This window comes from Castor canadensis, chromosome 2 (assembly GCF_047511655.1).
Source record: "Castor canadensis chromosome 2, mCasCan1.hap1v2, whole genome shotgun sequence".
In the NCBI taxonomy this organism is placed as follows: domain Eukaryota; kingdom Metazoa; phylum Chordata; class Mammalia; order Rodentia; family Castoridae; genus Castor; species Castor canadensis.
Window position 1 is genome coordinate 188,966,823 of NC_133387.1, and position 18,935 is coordinate 188,985,757.

Consider the following 18,935-nt stretch of genomic DNA (forward strand, 5'->3'; position numbering starts at 1 on the left):
AAACTAGTACAACCACTCTGAAAAAAATTTGGAGGCTACTTAAAAGACTAAACATTGATCTACCATTTGATCCAGCAATACCACTCTTGGAGATATACCCAAAAGACTGTGACACAGGTTACTCCAGAGGCACCTGCACACCCATGTTTATTGCAGTGCTATTCACAATAGCCAAGTTATGGAAACAGCCAAGATGCCCCACCACTGACGAATGGATTAAGAAAATGTGGTATCTATACACAACGGATTTTATGCAGCCATGAAGAAGAACGAAATGTTATCATTCGCTGGTAAATGGATGGAATTGGAGAACATCATTCTGAGTGAGGTTAGCCTGGCCCAAAAGACCAAAAATTGTATGTTTTCCCTCATATGTGGACATTAGATCAAGGGCAAACACAACAAGGGGATTGGACTTTGAGCAGATGACAAAAGCGAGAGCACACAAAGAAGGGGTGAGGATAGGTAAGACACCTAAAAAATTAGCTAGCATTTGTTGCCCTCAATGCAGAGAAACTAAAGCAGACACCTTAAAAGCAACTGAGGCCAATAGGAGAAGGGAACCAGGAACTAGAGAAAAGGTTAGATCAAAAAGAATTAACCTAAAAGGTAACACACGCACAGGAAATCAATGTGAGTCAACTCCCTGTATAGCTATCCTTATCTCAACTAGCAAAAACCCTTGTTCCTTCCTATTATTGCTTATACTCTCTCTTCAACAAAATTAGAGATAAGGGCAAAATAGTTTCTGCCGGGTATCAAGGGGGTGGGTGGGAGAGGGAGGGGACGGGGGTGGGGATAAGGGAAGGGGTGGGGGCAGGGGCGAGAAATGACCCAAGCATTGTATGCACATATGAATAAAATAAAAATTAAAAAAAAAAAGATACCTCCGTCAAGACAAGGCCATGTTTGACACAGTTCATGTGGTAAGCCTGAGCTCACCCAGAGTCAGGCCACAGGAATATATGCTGGGGGCAAGGGATGGGGGCAGGGATGAAAGAGTCTAGAAGGAGAAGCCAATGCTGCCTTCAAACAGCTGATAGGACCTGGTGCTGCTTCCAATGACAGAGGGAGACCCAGGGCTGATTACTGCTAGGAGAAACTTAGCTGCACAATACAGGAAGGGCTCCTTGAAAACAAGAGTGAGACACTGTGGAGTGGGTTGCTGGATGGCCAAGCCAACCTTGGCCACAGTTTGGGTGTGGTATGGAGATGACCCATGTACTGTGTGGGAGATCAGTCTTGCAACCCTTCCACCTCTGAGAGGTGACAGGAAGAAAAGCAGCCTGTGCCCCTTCTCTGCCTGGTTCTTTTCCGCGTGGCAGCTCCTGAAGAAGCAATAAGGCAACTGTTTTCTGAGCCACAGCCTGAAAGATATGTGCCCATCCTCAGCCAAAAGACTCCCTGTGAGGTCAGGATAGCAGGATAAGTCTGGCTTGGCTGTAATCCCGCTGTGCTGAACACATTGCAAACGTGAAAACGTGAAAAAGGAAAACTAAAAGAAAATGATGAACTGAAAAAAATATGTATAAATGTCTTTGGATCAGAACAGAAGAGAAACCCAAAACAGTGAACAGGGCTGAAGCTACAGGATTGCTAGCTGTGTCTGGGTCTTGGAAACAGTGACCAGGAGCTCAGTTCTGACAACAGCCCTAAAAAAAAAGAAAGGATCAAAATCCCTCCACTGCTTACAGTCAGTCTCGTGTAAGGTCACCCCCAATTCAGACAGGTGGCTGAAAAAAATTGCTGCCAAATACTGTGGCAGCAATTTCCTAGGAATTGCTAGGAAGTGAAGGACAAAAACCTCCCTTCCAGGGACAGAGCCAGGCCACCCACTGTGCTGTCTCTGATATCACCAATCTCCAACCACCACCATAGGGCTGTTTCCAGACCAAGTGCTCAGGGAGCCACATGGGTTCAGAGGGCCAACAGTTCAGGAAGCAGCCACAAAACATCTAGAGAGGTAAAGTTGAACACACAGGAAGGGAAAGAAAAAAACAAAAAACAAAAATCTCCTATTCCAAATGCGCCTGCAAATCCAAAAGTACAAAACAAACGAGGAACTAGCACTAGGCACAACAGCCACAAACCTCAACTACAGCATGCACTGGAAGAACAGGCAAGATAGCTGCAATCAAGGTGTAGTTAAGACCAAGGGCCCCTGGGAAACTTCCATCGTAACCTGAGCCGCAGAGAGATGTCACCATCCTCACTTAACAACCCACTTCCCTAGAAACCCTCAGAACTCAAGAGGGTGAGGAAACAGGAAGGCAGGAAGGACCTAAATAAGAACAGTTAAGACCATGGTCTGATCGGAAGGCTGTGGGCACAGCCAAACAGAATGCTGCTTTCCACACAACTTAATTATCATAGAGAATGGGCTATTCCCAGGAGCAAACAGGTTGAAAACCCCCAGACTTAGAATTCACTGGCAACTGGTTTGGGACCCCTCCCCACCTCACGTGGGAGCTTTGTCCTTCCTCTTAAACTTCTCATCTGTTCTCTCATCCCTCATTGTCCGTGAATTGTGTTCATCACACTCATGAGACAAAGACCTCACCGTGAATCTAGAACCCTCTGCCACTGAACTAAAGAGTTGTGAACTTAATCAGCACAGCAGACCCTCAATCTCACAAAAAGATTCCAGTTTCACTAGCATGGCAGCAAGGATGTTGAGGATGTTAGCAAGACAAATGACCACATAGCATCTCCCCTGCAAATGAGGGCCAGTGGCCAAGAAGCACAGGCAGCTGCCTATACCCAGCAAAGGGCCAGAGGTCAAGGACAGTCAGACATCAGACTCCAGGAGTGCACAGCCCTGACTCTCACACTGAGGGTCTTCGTAAGCTGTTGATGAGGGAAAGCTCAGCCTTTGCTGGAGGCAGGACTGGGCTCCATGTTCCTGGTGGCAGGCAGTGCAAACACTCCCCATGGTGTCATTACTTGCAGCTGTATGACTCAGCCACGTGACGGCAGGGGTGTGGTTGGGGAAGCGCTAGCTTCCTGTCCAGGTGTGCTGGGGGATGGAAGGACGGGGTCTGGGTCCCATCCTTGCTATTGACCAGGATTGATTGCCCTAAGCACTGGGCCAGTTGCTATGGATCCCTGCTGGAGGCTAACTCCTTTTCTGGCCCATCTGTAAGGGCTCAGTCCTATACAAGTTGACCTTCTATCTTAGTACCCATTTCAAAAGGAACAACAAAAAATATGACACCAAGACAGACACAAGAAAAGATTTTTTTTTTAATTTTGGAAATGAAAAATGTAGTGAGTAAGTTTAAAAACTCAACAGTCACAAAAATCTCTTCACTGGTCACAGCCAGAGAGAGAATGGGTAAATTGAAAGAAGGCACTGTAGAATTCACCCAGAATGCAGCCAGAGGCACAAAGACAAATAAGTATGAAAGATTAGCTAAAATGGCAGACGGAGTTTCAGAAGAAGATGAAGGGAATGGTCAGGAGGTCTTCCTTTATTCCTTTCTTTTCCTCACACCCTGCAGTCAATTCCAGCAGAGTCTCTTGACTAAACCTTAGTCAAGTCTTAGTCTGACAACTTCCCATGCCAGCCCTACCACCGTAGTCCAAGACACTATGGCCTCTTGCCTTCTAGTGATTACCATGCAGGAGTCAACATGATAAGTTTGAAAGATAAATCTGGTCATTGCATTTGATGCTTAAAGCTGTCCAGTGGCTGCCAATCACATTGAGAACAAGGTCCCTTCCTGTGTTCTACAACCTCCCCCATGGCCTAGCCTGCTGTGAGCACTCCTGTGCTACCTCCAGACCTCTGGTCACTAGCCTCCCTCAGGCTCATCTACACTGCCTGGACTTCCTTGCTCCAAGCAGTGACACTTACATCTCAGGGCATTTGCCCTCGAGTTCCTTTGCCTGGAGGGTACATCCTCCAGCACTTCATGACTCACTCCCACCCTACCCATATCCAAGTTGCTGTTCAGAGGGCCTCACCAGAGAAGACCTTCCTATCCTTCGTTCTAAACACCCCGCCCTGTCCCTATCACTGCCATTGCAGATCAGAGAAGGCAATACGGCCTCTTCAGCAAATGGTGATGACAAGATTGGTTATCCTTCTAGAAGGTAACACCCACGCACAGGAAATCAATGTGAGTCAATGCCCTGTACAGCTATCCTTATCTCAACCAACAAAAACCCTTGTTCCTTCCTATTATTGCTTATACTCTCTCTACAACAAAATTAGAAATAAGGGCAAAATAGTTTCTGCCGGGTATTGAGGGGGTGGGGGGGAGAAGGAGGGGGCGGAGTGGGTGGTAAGGGAGGGGGTGGGGGCAAGGGGGAGAAATGAACCAAGCCTTGTATGCACATATGAATAATAAAAGAAAAATGAAAAAAAAAATAAAATAAAATAAAATTTAAAAAAAGATTGGTTATCCTTAGGGGAAATATTGGATGTTAATCTCCCACCATCACAAACATTAATCCCTGATAAATTCAGGACCTAAATAGAAAGCAAAACTTCTAAACTTTAAATGAGAGAGGAATGTCTTTTTTAAAACCTCAGAGAAAGAAAAAAAAATTAACTGAGACTCAAAAAAACACTAACCATAAAAGAAAAGAATAAATGTGATTGTGTTGGAATTAAATGCTTATTCAGTAACGGAACCCGCCAAACACTGCTTGAAAAGATGGGGAGGAGGGATGGGAAATACAATGGAGGAGGTGAACTTGTCCAAGGTATACTGCACACAAATATGGAATTATCACAATGAAATCCCCTGATATTATTAATGTGTGGTGTCTCAGAAATGAAATTAAATGAAAAATAAATAAAATAAAAATGCTTATTCAACAAAACAAGGGCTGGAGGCATGACTCAAGGTGGTAGAGCACCTGCCTATCAAGCACAAGGTCCTAAGTTCAAACCCCAGTATGGGAAAACACACACACTCACACACCCCACAAAGGAAGGTAAAAGACAAGCCACAGTTTGAGGAAAGATACAACCCACAAAAATTTAGTAACCAATAACCAAATAGAGTAACCAGCAACAATGATGAAAAGGCACTTGTGGAACAGGGAAGCCAAGACAGCCACACCATAAACAAGAAAGAGAAAAGATTACAAGCTTATACCCGCTAACATAAAGAAAATGTACCTTGAAACAGTGACACACTCATTTACATCAGACTTGCAAAAAGTGAAGCCTGACAATTCCAAGGACTTACAAAGCTGTGGAGTGTCACAGTCACTCCTGAGGGGAAGTGACACTGAACCAGAGATAGGAAAAACAGGAAGCCTTCGATGAGAGAATCTGAGGGAAGAACTTCCAAGGACTTGTCCGTGTAAGAAGGCTTAGACCTAGGGAAGGACGAGGAGAAATGGAGAGAAGGGTGGAGTGGCTCGAGTTAGCTGCAGCAGGCTGAGGGGATCACAGTGTCACCGCTACTGGAGGAGTATCAGCATTTTCAGAGAAAGGGTGTGAGATTGGATGAGCTGAGCAACATGCAAATGACACTGCTGGTGTCATACCTCTGTAAGCAGCCTCGCTCCCGACCGCCTTCTTCTTCATCACCTAATGCCAGGAACATCCTGAGGTATGGAACCCGACGCTTCTACAATGTGAACAGTCCTCCTTAAGAAAGTGATCCCCAATCAAGAAAATGTGGTATCTATACACAATGGAATTTGATGCAGCCATGAAGAAGAACGAAATGTTATCATTCGCTGGTAAATGGATGGAATTGGAGAACATCATTCTGAGTGAGGTTAGCCTGGCCCAAAAGACCAAAAATTGTATGTTCTCCCTCCTATGCGGACATTAGATCAAGGGCAAACACAACAAGGTGATTGAACTTTGATCACATGATAAAGTGAGAGCACACAAGGGAGGGGTGAGGATAGGTAAGACACCTAAAAAATTAGCTAGCATTTGTTGTCCTCAACGCAGAGAAACTAAAGCAAATACCTTAAAAGCAACTGAGGCCGATAGGAAAAGAGGACCAGGAACTAGAGAAAAGGTTAGATCAAGAAGAATTAACCTAGAAGGTAACACACATGCACAGGAAATCAATGTGAGTCAATGCCCTGTATAGCTATCCTTATCTCAACCAGCAAAAACCCTTGTTCCTTCCTATTATTGCTTATACTCTCTCTTCAACAAAATTAGAGATAAGGGCAAAATAGTTTCTGCCAGGTATCAAGGGGGTGGAGGAGAGAGAGAGGGGGTGGTGGGTGGTAAGGGAGGGGGTGGGGAAGGGGGGAGAAATGACCCAAGCATTGTATGCACATATGAATAAAAAAATATATAAATAAATAAATAAAAAGGGAAAGAAAGTAATTCCACACTGGTTAGCCATAAAGAATGAAATCCTGTCATATGCAGCAAGATGGATAGAACTGGAGGACATTCATGTTAAGTGACATAAGCCAGACACAGAAAAGATAAGCACCACCTATTCTCTCACATATGTGGAAGTTTAAAATATAAAATAATAAAGTTTAAGGCCCTGCCCCCTCCTCCCCCAAAAAGTCCTCCTGAATACAGAATAGTGATTACTAGGGGCTGGGAAAGGAAGGCATGGTAGATAAAAGGAAGAGACTGGATTGGAGGATTTGAACAGCATGTGCTATATGCCATACTGGATCACATTAATTTGTACAATTAACACATTAATCAAAAATAAGATAATTTTTTTAAAAATTCCAAACCAGCCAGTCATAGTGGTACACACTTGCAATCCCAGCTGTGAGGAAGGCAGAGATAGGATTGTGATTATGATTGCCTAGCAATCTCGAGGCAGAGTTCTGAGTTCAAACCAAGTACCATCACCAAAAACAAAATCATGATTTCAACACAGCTAAGCCTTGAAAGTGAAGCTCCATCAGCTTTACAATAAGTCTGCTTCTGCCCATACATGTCATAGTTCACAATGCATTCCTTTCCTCTTTACGTGCCTATCTGGATGGCCCACCAGGACGAGTGCTAGTCTGCTCCGCACATAGCACAGTGCTTATCACAGACAGGCGCTCAGTGATGTGAATGTTCAGAGCTAAGATCTTTCTCTGCCCTGTTGCTCAGACCATCAGCCCATCTGGCTCTGAGCTCTGCAGTTTGGAGTCATGGACAGAGGTCAAGGCCTTGCCCATTCCCACACCTGCCCTCCTTTCCTCTGCTCTCCCTCACTGTCACCCTTCATGGTCCCTTCCCTCTCCCACGAGGCTCAACTCCCTGAACAGTCTCTCAACATTGCTTTTTCCCCACTGCACCTTCCTGCCTAGAACTCTTTTCTCCTTCCCAGCATGCCCTAGCCCTACATGACCCAGGTCAAATGCCTCCTCCTTCTCTACTAAGAGCCCTCTAAAAATAAATCTCCCTTCACCTAACCTCCCAGTGTGATGACCAACACCCTCTACCTCGCTTTGATGCTGTTTATATCCCTTAAATCCCCTTCCAGGTGACAGTCCCCAGCTGGCTATGTCTTCACCCTGCTGCATGGTGACTAGCACCCACCACTGGACAGCCAGCATGGAAGAGATCAGGACTGCCCAGGTCCATAAAGGGGCTACAGAATGGCCAAAAGGCACCTAGATCAATCTAGAGATCCTCCAGAGAAGCTGGGGCAGAAGGCCAAGGTGGACAGAAACAAGGTAGTGCTGCTGTTTGAAACCACGCTGCTCTCTAATGCCTTCTCCCTCGAGGATCCCAGAGTCGTGCTCAAGTTGGGCCTAGGCATGAGGGAGATGAGTGACTGGGGGACCCCAAAACTGCTGCTCCTGATGAGGCTACCTCTGGGGGTGACACAGCTCACATGGAAGGTTAGGAGTTTCTCCTAGGAAAACTTAAGCCCTCTGTTTCCTATCCCTATGCTCCCACAGCACCCTGAAGCGGCCCTGTCCCACCCAGCTCTCTCTGCTGATATCTACTGAGTTTTATTTTTTTCTTTCCTAGTCTTGTATCCAAGGTAAGAAACAATAACCTCAAGCCCCACCCCCACCTAATTTGACAATAGGGAGTGAGATGTTGTATATTGTGTTTTTCTATTATTTTATTCTGAAATGAAAGTATGCAATATAAGGTAGATGAAGACAGAGAGCTACAATTACAGATATGTGTCTCCCAAAGATAAGCTCCTGGAAGAAAAGTCTCCTTCTACCACCACCACCCTCCCCCAAATGGAGAGTACCTCATGCTCATCGGTGCTGGTTAAATAAGTGAGTGAATGAATAAATGAACGAATGACTAAAGGTTCACCCCAAAGGCCTGGTCATTCATTTGCTGCACAAATATTTATTGAGCACCTATTCCTTTTTTTAGAGTAGGGTGCTGGAAGACAAGAGTCCAACCAGACACCATGTTTACCCCCAGAAAATTGGGGAAAGTACTAAGAAAGAGCTCTGATACAGCTCTGTGGTCTTGGGTAAGACTTCAGGGGCGTGCCATTGAGCTAAGCTGTTTGGTCAAAGTGAAGGCAGGGCATCTCAGACTGCAGAGCCTGAGGAGTACACAGCACTCTCCTTTGGAACTCAGAGCTGGCCTAGAGGAGAGGCAGGCAGAAGCAAATGCCTCCTCACTTCCCATCTGCTCCCTGCACTTCCACGTCCCACATGACCCACCCTATAACTACCCCCCAGTTCGAGCCAACCAGAGTCCCTGGCTAAGCTGTCTGCTGGGTTTGGAACCCTGCATCACTTCCCGCGAATGCAGTATAGGTAACGTGAACACTGATCCAGCCCACAGAGTGTACCAAGGACTTTAGAGCATGACCCACCCATTCTGTGGTATCCTTCACTTTGTCCTATTACATGAGGATCTGTGAGGGTCAAACCATAGGAATGCATAGGTCTATTCATAAGAAACCACAGGTCTATGGTTTGGCCATTAAAATGGAAGGTTCCATCATTTCATCAAAGCCCCCAGGCACAAAAGCACTCTTCTGTCAAAAAATCCATGTGGCTGTCACACGGTTAAAGCTTAGCAGAATTTACCTTCTAAGACTCTCTTGAGAGGAAGCAGGGTGGTGGTGTGCATCTTTTGGCTTGATAACATCAGGAGAGCTCCTCACCTCCTGACTCACACCAGGAAACTGGGCACACACATCCTCCACTCCAAACACTGTTTTGGAATGGTTTACTTTAAAGCAAAGTAATGCTGAGAAGGAAGTAAACACGTGTGATTCGTGTCACACTTGGGACCACTCACTCACCAACACAGCACAGTCCGGCTCTCAGTCTGAGGTCCATGAAGCTGCTCTCTTCCCCAAAAAGATAACTCAGTGATTACAAAATACAGCCTTTTCATTTTGAAATTCTGTCCCAGAATGATGTGACCCTGTTTTCTCTCTCTTTGGAGAGATCCTCAAGGTTAAAAAGCCAAGACAGGTGACTTTGGGACTAGATAAAGTTTATGCTGCATCAGGCATCATGCTCTATATGCTTGATCAAACCATTTCTGAGTTATACTCTGCTTCCCTGTTTGGTGGGAGGAGAGGGAGGAGATACCATATGGGGATCTGAAGGATGGGCATGGGGAAGTTTCTGGCAGAAGGGAGAGGTTGGCAAGGACTAGTTAGTAGAATTGGTGGGCCTATTCTAGAGTCTAGATTTTACCCTGTAGCTAATGAGGAGCCAAAGGATTCCAGGTCTGGGTCTGTGAACATTTTAGAGTGTTCACTCTAAGTCTGGTTGGGAAAGGGAAGAGAATAGAGGCAGAGATTGGTCAAGAGAACCACAGACTAAACAAGAAATACCAAGTGCCACAACCAGACAGTGGGGGAAGAGCAGGGAGACAGGGAAAACCAGTGTGGCTCAAGGAGGCCACACCTGCAATGCCTAATAACGAATCCCTAAGTGTTAGAAGAAGGGCAGAGGGGAGGTCCTGAATTCTTGTGTTTCCATTTTCAAAGGCAGAATATTGGAAGATAAAGGGGTTTGGAAGGGAAGATAAGAGTTGTCTTCAGACACATGGAGTTGGTTGAGCCCAAGGGACACCCATGTGCAGATGGATAGATGGATTTGCACCAGAGAAGGCTGGGCTAGAAACATCCAGAACAATTTCCAGTGATTCTGCTGTCACCATTTAATGAATTAAGACGTAGATACTGGAGGAGGAACTTGTTCAAATTTGTACAGCAGCAAGTCGTGGTCTGAGAAAGTAGATTGTGTCTGACACTGTACTGGCTGGGGAGGAAAAAGGAGCCCAAAGTCACTTCCTGGGAGAGGCAGGAAGGTATATTCTACTAGTGACTCCAGTGTTGGGAACTATAAGGCCAAAAGAGCCCTACTCTGGAGTCCCACATCCTCAGATGGAGCTGAGAAGCACTGGCCCAAGAAATACACAAGCTACTAATTTATTTCTTACTTAGACAAGCACTGTCCTTCCCAGGGCCTGTTTTCTCAACTATAAAATGAAATTAAACAGATGAGCCCTACGGTCTCTTACAATTCTAACAGACATGGATTAGGAACTTGTCTATTCAATTCTTTTGTTTTTAAAAGGGATTTCATCATCACCGCCACCACCACCAGCCACTGAGGATCAAACTCAGGGTCCCGTGCATGTTAGGCAAGCACTCTACCACTGAGTGACATTCCCAGCTGCGATTCTTTCATTGTTTAACATAAGCCTCAGACCATTTCTTTTCTAAATACTTTATTTCTGATAATATGTATTGATTGTAGAAAATGTAGTAAAAAGGAAGAACTTCAAAAAGGAAATAATCACTACAAATCACCAGTTACAGACAACATTGCTAATATTTTTGTTGTAATTTTTACCAGTATCTTTCTTTTACTATGCAAATATGCATATGTTCTTTTATGTTTTTGGTAGAGGAATTTACTAATGATGTCCAGTACTAACTGAGTATCTGCCACCTACCAGGCACAGGAGTAAGTACTATATAAACATATCACCCACAATGTACCCCAGCACAACAATAAATATATATATATATAAATATATATTTATATATTTATATATATAACATATATATATTTATATATTTATAATATATATCACCTATATATATATATATATATATCACCAATCTCCTGCAGGAGAGAGACCAATGCCCTTATTTTACATAAAAGAAAACCAAAGGACTGGGCATGGTGCAAATGATAGAGCTCTTGCCTAGCAAAGCCCAAGGCCCTAAGTTTAAACCCCAGTACCGTCAAAAAGAAAAAGAAAACTGAAGCTAACAGATCAAGCAAGCTGCCTGCCTGAGGCCACATAACCAGTAAGAAACAGACCAGAATTTCTTCCACCTAGCTTTCTGCACTATCTTGATTATTTTGTGACTTTTACTTATCCTTAACATCTTCTCATTATTCAAATACTTTCCTGCCTCATCATTAGAAGTGCCTTCAAGATATTAATCACACCATCCCTTACTAGCTAGCATTTAAGATGTTTTCATTTTTCACATCATGGAAAACACTGTGGTTATCTTCCTCCCCTATAATTCTTTCCACTCAGCAGTGATTATTTCCTTAGAGTAAATTCAACAAGGGTTTGAACAACTTGGTCAAGAGGTATGAGTATTCTTAAGGGTACTGACAAATAGCATCAAGCAGCCTCCAATAAACTGGAACAGCTGTCCCCTGCTTCCCATTGTGTCCCACACCAGAGCACACCGTGACTCCAAACCATTGCCTGGCCTCTGCCTATAATGCTGCCAGCAGGCTGACTGCTGGCATGAAGTGAGTTGCACAGTGGGAAAAAATTGAGCAGCCATTCTTCCTTTAACAATTTATAAGTGCTCTATTTGCCTGCAACCCTATTAATGTTGGAAATAATCTTATTTGTATTCATCTTCACTGATATTATAAATGAAATTTCTTGATTGCTAATGAAGTAGAACTTTTTTCTAAAGTCATTGACCATTTCATAATTCATTTTAATAAGCACTTATACAAATCTGTGGAAGAATGAGGGAGAGGGGAGGAAGGAATAGAATCAAAGAGGGAAAACATTAATTTCATTCATTCGGCAAAAAGCAACATAGGCAGGCATGTTTCAGGCCCTGAAGGCATGAAAATGAATAAGGGAAGGCAAAACTGAACACCTACCTGTATACCCAACACCTATGCTAAGTACCATGGGAGCTACAAAAGAAGGCACAGTATTTACCCTGCAAGAACTTAAAATCTAGTTGAGGATGGAAAAAACTAACAACAGGAGACGGTATTTTGAATTCGGTTCCCTCTGTCATGGAACTGAGTTTCTATCACCTTCTAGCTTGGTTGAGGCAAACTTGAACCACTGCTGTTTGTCCACATGCCTTTGTCCCCAAGTCACCTGAGAGGCTCCAGGGCAGGGTTGGCATTTTACTCACACTGCTGTCACATTGTGTCAGTGAAGGATTTCATAACTCCTCCCTACCTATTCAGTGATTGAAATTAGGGATAGGTTGTCGTGTTCTCTACCTGCTCCCTGCTGCCCATCCTGTATCGGTCCCCTAAACACCCAAACATAAGCCAGGTGCTCGGATACAAGGTGTAGGAAGGTTCACATCAACAACATTGATACAACAGTGTGATTCAACTGTCTTCAACTGCCAGTCATGGGGTTTTCCTCTGACAGTTGTCTGTTTACACAGCTGATTGTGTAGGGATTCGAGGGTTTGTTTTTGTCCATTTTTTACTCTTTCTTCTTATTCAGTGATGTTCATATCTCCGTCCTGCACTTCCAGGACTCACAGAACACATGATCTTCATCCGCCACCTCATCTGAATATCTGACTTAGAAAACCACCCACTCACATATGAGCCAACTAAATTCATTTTCCTGGCAGTTTCTGTCTTGATTTCTGTGCTGAACTTGGTCCATTCCTCCCTGAGCTCTATCCCTTTTCCTTTCCTCAGAGCAGTTATGCACCCAACCCCTACAAAATCTCCTTTCCTTCTTCCCTAAGCCATATCGCATAACACCATGGACACTTCCCAGGTTTTCCACTTACTTCTGATTGGTGTATTTTATCTGTATTACCCAAAGTCTCTAGGACCAGCTCAGCTAAATAAACTTTTGCTCAGTGTAAATTCTGATAAGTGTGCCACTGATCAGAATTATAAGAGTGTCAGGTAAGTGTGGGCCGGAGGGGCTGAGAAGGACTGGCTGCCAAAGTCAGGACTTAAAGAATAAATTAAACCCAGAGCTCAATGCTACAGTGGGCAGGAGGAAGGGTTTCATTTCCCCACCACCCACTTCTGAGGATCCTGCAGTGTGACAGAGAAGAAACAGATCACTGTTAGCAAAGCAGGGCACTGGAGGATGTGAGGAGGGGCTGGCAAGACTACACGCCTGGTTTGTGGTCTACTCTGAGATACGACAGGGCCTGAGCTTCCAGCATTCACAAGCCTCATAGACAACCCAACCCCTTTTGGGGTGCAGTGGGTCCCTGAGAGAGGCCAGCAAATAGAAAAAACTAAGAGAAATGTGGAAGAAGAAACCAGGGAAGGGCAGAGCCAGAAGGGAGTTCCTAAAGGTGAGATTCAGAGGTAATATGAAGGGAAAAGCGAGGGAAAGTATTGCCCTCTCCTCTGAATTCCACACATCTCAGCTGATAATGAAACTATCTTACTGATAATGGACTGTACCATACACCCTTTCACATGCAGTCAATGTAACCAAGGGTCACAGTGTGTATCATAACCACATTGACCAAGCAGGCCCCATATGATATCCATGTTACCTCACCAAGTGCCACTAGGTACTATGTACCCAGGACACCCAGTCTCCAGTCTCCCAGCACTGTCCCTACCCCAGGCCAGTCCTGTGTTCTCTTCCTTGGAACCTGTCTTCATGAGTTTTCATTCTTTATGTTTTAACCTCTCCTTCTCTAGTATTTCCTACATCTCAGCCTAGTAATATGTTCAAGTTTTACAACATATAAAAGCAAATATGTAAGAACCTCCATTCATCTGTCCTCCAGCCCCACTTGATCTGCTCCTTCCTTCTCTACTCACACCTGTACCTACTTCCCCACCTCAGTTTCACATGGTCACCACTCCCCAGTAAAAATCCTCAATACATTCCCATGGCCAAATCCCATGAGGAATTTTGTTTACTTTGCTTACTGTTGCATTTGACCCCGTTTTTCACTCTCTGACTTGAAACTACCTACCCTCTAGTGACTGTAATGCTGCTCTCTCTATGTCACTATGAGGCCCCACCTTGGATATCTCTTCTACCCACCAACAACTATCAGGTGTCCTGTCAGTCCTTATGTTACTGCTTTTTGCATTCTACACAGTGTTCTTAGACAAAGACATCTCTTGTTGAAGTTTTTATAGCACCTATATTCTGATAGCTCCCAAATCTATACCCCTACCTTGAGCTTCCTTCCTGAACATCAGATTTGCATATATAACCACATGCTAAATATCTCCATTAGTACTTGCCACAGGCATCTCAAACTAGACCCATCTAAAACTGAACTCATTATCTCCACCCTGGTCCTAAAAGTGCTCCTCTTGTGATTCCTATCTTAGTCAATGACACCAACCATCCACCCAGCCAGGCAAACCAGACACCTGGAGTCATCCTTAACTCCACCCTCTCTTTAGCAATCTGTCTCTAAGATCTGTTCTTTTGCTGGCCTTAATTTTTTTAATCAGTTCCTACCCTCCAGTCCTGCACCTGCTGGCTATTTTGTAATAACTTATCAGCACATAACACAGAACTGGACTATTGCCACAGCCTCATAACTGGACCCTGATTCTGGACTTTCCACTCTCATACCCATTCCCTCATAGTCACTAGGGTGATTTATCTAGGCCCACATCTGTCTGTGTCACCCTTCTGCTTCAAACCCTGCTACCTATGGATAGGATTCAGAATTCTTGGCATGACCTCCATGGCCTCCCTCCCATGACTTGGCCACTATTCATTCATTAGCATCACCACCTGCCACTCTTGGTCTTGAATATTACCTATTAGTCAGTCCCTACTCACACTGCTGTTTCATACTTCTCTTTTCCATGAACAGTCATCCCCTCCCTCCCATCCCTCAAAAACAGCTCATCCACCGTTTGCTCCAAAAGGCATTGTTGCCCTTCCTTTGCTCCTACCTTCACATTCCCCACTATTTTGAAATTGTCTGTTGATGGACCTACCGCCTAACACTGAACCAAAAGCTAATGAAAAAGAGGGATCAAATATAGGTCTTTGTTTCCTTCCTTCCCACAGGTGTAGCACAGTGCCTGAGACACAAGCCCTCAAAAAATATGAACTTGACTAACTCTCACAGCAGAGCTATGAGGCAGGTATTACAAATAAAAAAATATTGAGACACAGCAGGTGATGCTGGCAGATGGTAGAACACTGACTTGAATCTAACTTGAAGGCTCTTTCAAGTACAGCCTGGAAAACATCAGCCAAGCACACAGACAGAGATCAGAATGAGGTATCAGGGCTCTGGCCTGGGGAGATGGTCCAAGTGGTGAGGAATCTATGGAAATGAACATGGACAGGATCCTCACAGGCCCAAGAATATGGGCTTGAGGACTTGGCATCACTGGGGTCTTTGGCATCACTAGGGTCTACCTACATAGACCAGACTACACTTGAACTCCCAATCCTCCTGCCTCCACCTCCCAGTGGATTATAGGCAGGCACCACCATGCCAGGCTTCAAGAATTGTTCTAAGCAAAGTCCTGATATGTTAAACTACCAAGCAGTGTCAAACCAGGCTTTTCCATAAGCTAAATCTAGTTGCTGAGCCTGAGACAGCCAATGTGTCCACAAATCCTCACAACTCTACCTTACAACCATCGTCTGTCTTGCACGTACTCTGCCTCTGCTTGCTGAACAAGCAGGCACCACCTCTCTTGAGCACAAGCCTCCAGGAGATTCCTGGGTTAGATCAAGTCAGGGATCAGCCATGGAATATCTAGAGGATGTTAGAAGATAAATGTGACTCTCTGTGTGCAAGAGCTACGGTTTTCCTCAGCCTCTCCTGAGAGGACCCTGTCCCCTTCCCACTCACTTTCCAGCAGCCTTACCCTTCAATCAAAACACAGCAGGTAGCCAAAAACAGGGAACAAGAGGCAAATGAATAAAACAAGTTAAGGAAACCCAAGCCCAGGAATCCACAAAATAAAGAGAACATTCTGAGACAGCAGCAAAAGAAGGGACTGTTAGACCTAGCTAAAGGCCCCTACCTGCATACATCCAAACATGACCCTTCACTGCACACCCTTCTCTAGAACTCCTTCATTGGAAGTTGATTTCTTCTGGATGAAGACAGAGAACATAGGGTTGGCATAATTCCAGCTAAAGAAAGCTAAAAATACCATCTTATGTTCACAAAACACAGGAGAAGGCAGCAGGGGTGTGTAAAGATAGGATGCCCTTCTCTGCTAAACAAACCCTTTGCCAAATGAAAGTGCAGAGCCAGAATTACCTCATTAGCAGGGAATCTGGCAGGTAGCCAAGGCAAGAGCACCCTACCCTGCCCTCTGTGCTCACTTGAGTCTCCAGGGGCAAACCAACCCAGCAACCCCAAAAGGTTCTAGAAACAGGAGTGTTCATTTCCTGCCTGAAGAGGGGGCAGCAGTGGAAGACGGCTGGAGCTGCAAGCAGCCTCAGTTCTAATCTCTTCACTCGCCAATGAAGAGATTGGTGCCCTTCAGACACCTGCTCCCCACTCTGTTTCTGCTCTGTAGACCAAGATAAGGGCCTTTCGTTTACAAAGTGTCACAAGAAAATGGGCTTTGTTGTCCTGTTCACCTCTCTTTAGCCAGCTCCACCCCAACTCAGCTGTAATGGATGGTTTATAACCAGCTTGGCAGACTACATCCTCATGCCCAAGTGAAGCACATACCTCACCTGGGAGGACCTGACCCACCTGTTGTTGCTCAAGGAGGGACAAAAGCCTGGGAAACCTGGACTTCCTCTCTGGAGGAGGTGTGGGCAACTCCCAGGCACCATCTCTGTGCAATCTTTCCAATAATAAGAAGAAGGAAAACAAGCATTTGTTGAGCGCTTTTCCTGTGCCAGCCATTGTGTCTTCCATGTATTATCTCATGGAAAGCTCCCAACAACCTTATGGGGTGGGTACTACCATTATTCCCATTTTATGGATGAGGAAATGGAGCAGCCCCACAAATTGGCCAGAGGCCACCTGGGTAGCAAATGGAGGTCCAGAGATACAAACACAGATACCACTCAGAGGCGCCATCTTTCGTTCCCCTACGTAGCAACTCCTTCTCATTGGTATGGACTATGATGCTTCCTTTCTGATGGCCGCTCCAATTTTCTGAACTCTCTTAGTTTCCTATTGGAATGTAAGCCTTCTCAAGTTAGCATTCACTTTTAATGGCGCTTTGGGACTGATATCAAGAGCATGAATGCTAACTGACAAATTGAAGAGTTTGAAACACCATGATATTTAGTATCTGCTATTTATTGGTTGTAATTAAAATCATAGTATTTCACATATCAGGCAATTTCTCTAGAGCAAGATCTTACAATCTCAGCACTTTTGGGGCCAGATAATTCTTTGTTGTAAGGATTGTCCTGGGCATTGCAGCACCCCTGGCCTCTCATTAGAATCTAGTTCCACCCCCTACCCTCAGATGTGGCCATTCGAGATGGCTCTAGACATTACCAAATGCCCCTTGGGTGGCAAAATCACTGCAAGCAAATACAAGAGGAATACAAGAGTAAGAAATGCAAGAGTAAGCAAATACAATGATAGTACTTATTCCCTCACAGTAAAGCAGCAAGAATGCTCACTTCTTCCTCTTAATAAAACAGCTCTTATTACTCATAGTTAATAAATGAGAGTTCCTGAGACTTGTTTGCAAAAGGCCCAGAGCACCAATTTCAGTACATCGAAACAATCTTCCTTTTGTGCCTGAGCCAAATCACTTTCTACATGCATCTGTAAACAGGATGCCAAGATCTAGTGGGACCCAATAACCATTAAAGCCTGGGTTCAAATTACAGTTCACAGCTTTTTACACCTTTTGTAAAGAGGTGAAGTAGAAATAAATATGTCAAAGTCCCATTGCTTTACCTACTATCCTTGCTCAATTCCCTCAGTGTCACAAGGCCTCAGTTGATGGTTTGTCTAGCATAGTTTGGTTCAACAGAGCTTGAACATAACCACTTCTTTCCCTTCTCCCATGGTCACCAGGCCCTCGAAAGCATCATGCATGTCTCATTCATTTTGTTTCCTCCACACTATTCAGAAGAGCAGTTCTCAGCTCTGCCTGCACCTGAGAAAACCTGGGGAGCTTTCAGAAAGGTTGATGTCCAAGGCTGCACATGAACGAAACCACAATCTCTGGTTTGAGAGCATGTATTATAAGTATTCAAGTATGCATTCATAAGAAAGCAATATATTATCTTTCTTGTACTTTTTATTGCCAAAAAATTGATATACTATTTGTGCCAATTCTAAAATTCTGATAATATTATATTAATCATAATTATGAATATGAATGACTTAAGTAAGTCAGTGTATCTCCAAATGGCATCTACTGTATTCTTAAGATGAACTTATTTCATTAGAATTTTTAATTTGAGGGTAGGAGGGGTACTGAGGCTTGAAGACTTCACGCTGTTAAGCAGGCACTCTTATCACTTGAGCCACCCCACCAGCCCAAAATTTATTTTTTAAGTTCAGTTTTCGTTTTAAAATATCTTTGATCTGTCTGGAGTCCACTCCAATGAGCAGACAGCATGTAAGAAGTTTATCTTTGAAGTGGCAATCCTCAACTGAAAGACATTTACAGACTTCAATTTTTTATTTCTTAAGTCCATGTTTCTCAACATTTAAAGAAATAGTGCTGCAAATAATTCTGAAATTAATGTATTAATAACAAATTACATAATTACATTTGTACAGGAGGCTAGAAACAGCCTAATTTGTTATCAGGAAACTAGATACTGTCATTTGTTTTTGTTCACAGGAAAGATAAGCTGCTTCTGTATACATAATGATATTTAAACA